General features: G+C 43.0%; 1 non-coding gene across 1 annotated transcript; it reads right to left on the reverse strand.

The window, feature by feature from the left end:
- Positions 1–5,374: 5,374 nt before the first annotated feature.
- LOC119273831 lies at positions 5,375–5,459 on the reverse strand. Its single transcript, XR_005135008.1, has one exon. It is a non-coding gene; the product is annotated as a small nucleolar RNA R16 (small nucleolar RNA).
- Between the last annotated feature and the right edge of the window lie 479 nt (positions 5,460–5,938).

The following is a 5,938-nucleotide window of genomic DNA, read 5'->3' on the forward strand; positions in this document are numbered from 1 at the left end:
CGATGATATGATCATCTTTATGGAGCAAGACTTGGAAAAGGCGAGAAATATGAAGCTGGTGTTATACTTATTTGAACAATTGACCGGGTTAAAGATCAATTTTCACAAAAGCGAATTGTTCTATTTTGGTAGAGCCAAGGACGAACAAGAGGCTTATAGGCAATTGTTTGGGTGTGATTTGGAGACTTTATCTTTTACATACCTAGGAATACCAATCCACCATCATAAGCTGACAAACAGAGAATGGAAGTGTATCGAGGACCGCTTTGAAAAGAAATTGAGTTGCTGGAAGGGCAAGCTCACGTCATATAGAGGTCGGTTAATTCTGATAAATTCGGTCCTCACGAGTATGCCTATATTTCTCTTGTCGTTCTTCAAAGTCCCAGTTGGAGTCAGGAAAAGACTGGACTTTTATCGTTCTCGCTTCTTTTGGCAGAGCGATGAACTCAAAAGAAAATACAGACTTGCCAAGTGGGATATTATATGTCGACCGAAAGACCAAGGGCGTCTTGGAATTGAGAACCTTGAGGTCAAGAACAGATGTCTTCTCAGCAAGTGGTTGTCGAAGTTATCCGTCGAGACCGATGCCACTTGGGCGCAGATCCTTCGTAGTAAGTATCTTCACTCCAAAACTTTGTCCCATGTGACTGTGAGGCCGACTGACTCGCCTTTTTGGAAAGGTCTTATGAGAGTCAAAGTATCCTTCTTTAACAGGACAAAGTTTGTTATTGGTAACGGAGCTACCACACGATTCTGGGAAGATACTTGGCTATGAGAGACCCCATGCGATTCAATATCCGTCTCTTTATGGTATTGTTCAACGACGTGATGTCTTCGTTGCAACGGTACTACAATCGATTCCCCTTAATATTCAGTTTAGGAGAACGCTAGCTGGCAATCATTGGGAACAATGGCTTCATCTAATGAACAGACTGATGGAGGTTCAGTTGTCTCAACAGCCCGATAAGTTACGCTGGTGCTTGGCGGATCAGGTTTCAACATGGCACCCGCAGAGTATGGGTATGGGTAATGGGTGCCCAAACCGACACCCGTCTCAATATTTTTTGCCCAAACTTGTACCCGTACCCGCACCTCGGGTTTTAAATTGTTCCCATACCCGTACCCGGTCGGGTACGGGTAATACCCATGGGTAAAAATACCCATCTCAACATTTATATTTCAACATGTTCAAAGTTGACTAAACAATCATCAAGACATTCAAATAATCCATTCATACATCATACACATTCATGCACAATAGAAATTAAAAAGAAAATGTCAAGTGTGGAGTGCAAAACAATTCACCAAATGGGGCGCTTCTCATGCTTCACCCTTTTCATTGGTGGAGCACACGTGTTGCTCGTCGGAGTAGCCGGACGTTGCATAGGGCAGCCATGACCATGATCATGCCCCACCTTGTAGTCGTCGCGGCACCTAGTTATTTTCCCTTTTGAAGGTGGATGGAGGCGTGAGGATAGAGACGACAACAAATATACTTGACAAGTTATACTTAGTGCCTGGTAGCTTAGGTTTTTTTCTCAATCTAGTCAATGACACATGGGACCTACTTGACATAGTGTAGTAGTATACGGGTTTGCCGGTTTGCGGGTATGAGTATTGCCTTCCTGTACCCATACCCACCATACCCGATGAGTATATTTTTTTTCCCATTTAGAAACCCATGGATATTTTTATTTCCCATACCCTTACTCTAATAGGGTTTTTACCCGCCGGGTTCGCGGGTAGAGGGTACCCATTGCCATGTTGAATTTGGTTTGTGGGGTTGCTTGCTTTTCCTATCACCGACGGTGCTTCAACGACGACTATGGTCGGCAACGAGCGAAGATGACGATGGATGCAGTTTCTTTGGAGGTCTTTTGTGCAATCGTACGAGGACACCTGTGTATGCTATTTTCAATAAACACGTAGTTATTCCTAAAAACATGTCAAGCTTACTCCAAATTTAAATTATGGTAAAAAAATATAGATTGAAAGAAAGTTGAGAATTGACAACAATTCATGAAAAAAGGTGTTATTTGAAGTCGGTTGTAAAGAAAGATCATTTGGGATGGTATGTTTCACTCTTTTGTACTATGATTCTCTTTTTAAATGTTGGGGTTGTAAAAGAACTCTGGGGATAGAAAATTTCAACGCATGGGGATGTCGATCACTGAACATGGTCTCAAATATGCAATTTCACAAGAATCGCAGAAAACAAAAAAAGCACATGATTCTTGATAAATAGGATATTATGGTAGCTCCCATTGCTTTGCGGTGGTGTCCCCAGTTGTCAATGGTTGCTAACTTGTCCTGATGGTGGAGTCATGATATTCCTAATGCCCATTGCAGAAGAAAAAAAATGATATTTGTAACGGAAATTATATGGAGGGACCTTTCCCTCCCGTATCCTCTCGCACGAATCTTCTAGCCACTCGTTTGTGATACATATACGGCATTGACCATGTGACTAGAGCTTTTTTTCTTTTGGTTTTTTAATATTTATGCTATTAGTTGTGTCGCACTATTCGGTTTGGCTATTAGAAGTTAAGGGCCTGTTTGGTTCCAATAAGTCACCTGATTTATAAGTCGGGTGACTTAAAATCAGTGATTTATAAGTCACGCCTGTTTGGTTACCGCCTGACTTATAAGTTACCTGAGCACACCTTTCTATCTTGTTTTTTTATGTAAAGATGGTGGGACCCATGCAAAAGGGGGTGACTTATAAGTTTTAAGTTGGGGTGGAGCAACTTATGACTTATAAGTTGGGGTGACTTATAAGTTGGGTCCGTTTGGCAAAATAAGTCACTTTTTGCATTTTTCGATTTATAAGTTGGTGACTTATTTGGAACCAAATAGGGCCTAAACTGTTTAAAATTGCCATCGTTCCGTGAGATACTTGCTCAAAATGCTATTAGATATCTCAAAAATGACATCGTTTAATGAGATGTTTGCTCAAAAATATCATTAGACAACGTTATTGTTAGGTCAAACCCATTGACCATTTTTTTTGCAAGGAAACCCCATTGACCATGTTATATAACAAAAATACCTCTAAACCCATATGTCAGCTCTCTCTATCTCACAATAATAAATGTGGCCCCACTTTTCAGGAGTAAGCAGCGAATAATTTTACATGAAAAAAAGAACATTGTTGGGATCAAGTGAGACCCACAATTTATTGTACTGAGATAGAGTGAGTGCTGACATGTCGGTACATAGATATTTATGTCATTATAACATGGAAAATGAGATTTGAGTTGATAGTAATGGTGTCCAATGACATTTTTTAGTATGCACCTAACGAAGCGACGGCATTTGTGAGCAGTTAAAATTTCTAGTGGCGAAACTGAGTAATGGGACACAACTTATGGCATAAATGATAAAAATACATGTTCTTTATTTTTTGGAGAAAAACGCCCTTGAGGCTTTTATTCATTATAATAACGGACAAGTTCATGTCTGATTGAACAAACTTAGTCAGAGTAGCACCCTTAAAAAAACCCAGTCAGACTAGCAGGAATTACATAAAAATGATAGAGCAGGTAGTAAGAAGAGCACCTCTGGCTCCTCGGTCGGGTCCCCGCGCCCCTCGCCACCTCCCTGCTTGCAGCTGCCGAGGTCATGCACGCGCACGACGCATTCGCCCAGCTCGCGCACGAGCAATTAGTACCGGGGCTCGTCCTCGAGGTGCGCCATAGAGAGCTGCACGGCGACGCCCCATGTCCAGTGAGGCGGCAAGGCGATTGACAGCGAAATCGATTGCTGCGAGGTAGTGAGCGCGTCCTCCTCAAGGGTCACTGCTAGAGCACCCAGCTGCTAGCACCACTCCTTCGTGCCATGGCGACTGCTCGCCGGAGGCCGCAACCACCCCATGGGCTTGGTGGCCAAGCACACGACGCCTCGGTGCTAAGCCACTAGGACCATTCGTGAGCCCCGTTCCCCCCCCTGTGCGAGCTCCGCCCCTTCTTGAGGGCCCTCCCGCTCAGGCAATTCGACCGCAGCCTCCTCCTTCATCGTCTCCGACAAGGTAAACCACCATGGCCATGCCAGGCTTCTAGAGCTCCTTTCCTCGATTCCCTGTGCTTGTTGCCTCCTCTTCTTCCACCCTCTAGCTCGTTGCTATTCTCAATTGCAGGGGAGAAGTCCCACCGGCGAGCCCCGCTTCTCCCTTTTCGCCGGGGCGGCCGCGAGCATCCCTGTGCCTTGGGTGCCTCGGCTGGGACGAGCTTGCGGAGGATGGAGTAGTCCGGGGATCCATCGCCCACAAACTCGGTGACGGAGGCTCGAACAGGTCCCCGCCGTCGTTGGCGCCCCTGGACCCAGTGACTTCATGCCAAGTCTCACCGTAACTTAGCTTTCTTTATCAGTCATCCATTGAATATCCGACGTACCAGATCTATCCATATTCCAAATGAAATATTTTAAAGTGCTCAGAAGAAATTGAAAAAAATCCAATAAATCATAAATGTTTCGTTTGTATTATGTGAAAATTTCAATCCTTTTGGATGTGTCGTTTGTAAAGAAACATCTTCTATTTATTTAAGCTCAAAAGGCTATTTGATCACATAAACATACATCCAAATGGGTTGAAACTTTCCCAGAATATAAAACGAAACACTTATGATTTATTGGATACTAGTAAGATGCCCGTGCTATGCTACGGAACCACATGAATGTAGAGCCAAAAGTAATTTAGCTGCATCCGATTATTAAAGAAATCAATCAAGACCTTCTTAAGTCACAAAAGAAGCAACTTGTTGTTCCTTTTCTTATCACATGTACACTCTCTGTTCCTAAATATAAGTTTTTTTTAGATATTCCAATATGAACTGCATGCAAAACGAGTGAATCTGCACTCTAAAATACATCTATATACATCTGCATGTAGTTCATATTAAAATCTCTAAAAAGACTTATATTTAGGAACGGATGGAGTATGAATGAACATTTCTACTAATGTAATATGCACATCATTTTTCTTATCACATCATCATTTTAATCTTTGCACTATGTTTCTAATGTTGAAGTTTATAACTGTAGTACGTTCTAATCTACACTTGAGATCTCCCAGCATGTTATTGTATCGCATTGAAAATGGTATGAACTATTGACAACATTCTTAAAAATACACGCATATAGATTTGAGAGGACTTGAAATCAACATAAGCCAAGCTACATCCTGCCAAATGTAATGTTTGAATGTATTTAGAAGAACTTGAGGATGGGTTGATTAGATAATAAGTGGGGTTTTGTGAACATATCAAAGATTCAGTGTCCAGCGTGATATTTCACATCATTTGCCATCCTATGTTGCACGGGAAGATTGATAAAAATATGCAACGAGAAAAAGAAACAAACGTTGAGCACTTTCATGCAAGGCATCAGATGATAAGCAAAGATTATTAATCCACACATGGAAGTTTCCATCTGTGTGTATGATAGATGTTCAATGTGCCACCAGGAATAGTCAATGAATCGAAATTACCATGATTGCAAATACTATATGTTTTGAATGGGGCCCATTTGCATCTATCTAACATCCGGTGCATTTGAGTGTGGTCGTGCTCAAGGCATCCATGATGGTCCTCATGGCCTCTGCCGTCGTGGCCATGATCGCCGTGAGTAAGAAATAATACTCGCTGCTTCCTGAGGAGCAATGAAATGCTATATGGCTATCAAAGGAGCTAGAGTGTGACCTTCATGCAATGCTCGCACCGACCATAGCGGCCAAGGCCGATGTGCAGCATGCCCTAGATCGGGTGCTCACGCTCGAAGTCGCCTACATACTGTCTCTGCTCCCCAATGACGCTGAGCCTACATTGGTGGTCCTGTCGTCAATCCTGAGCAGTCCCCCCATCCGGGACGCACTGGTCATTGTCATGGACTAGCCGGGCAGGCTTTTGGGCTCCCTCCAACTTGGCCCGGAGGATAAGAGGAC

This window comes from Triticum dicoccoides, chromosome 3A (genome assembly GCF_002162155.2).
Source record: "Triticum dicoccoides isolate Atlit2015 ecotype Zavitan chromosome 3A, WEW_v2.0, whole genome shotgun sequence".
In the NCBI taxonomy this organism is placed as follows: domain Eukaryota; kingdom Viridiplantae; phylum Streptophyta; class Magnoliopsida; order Poales; family Poaceae; genus Triticum; species Triticum dicoccoides.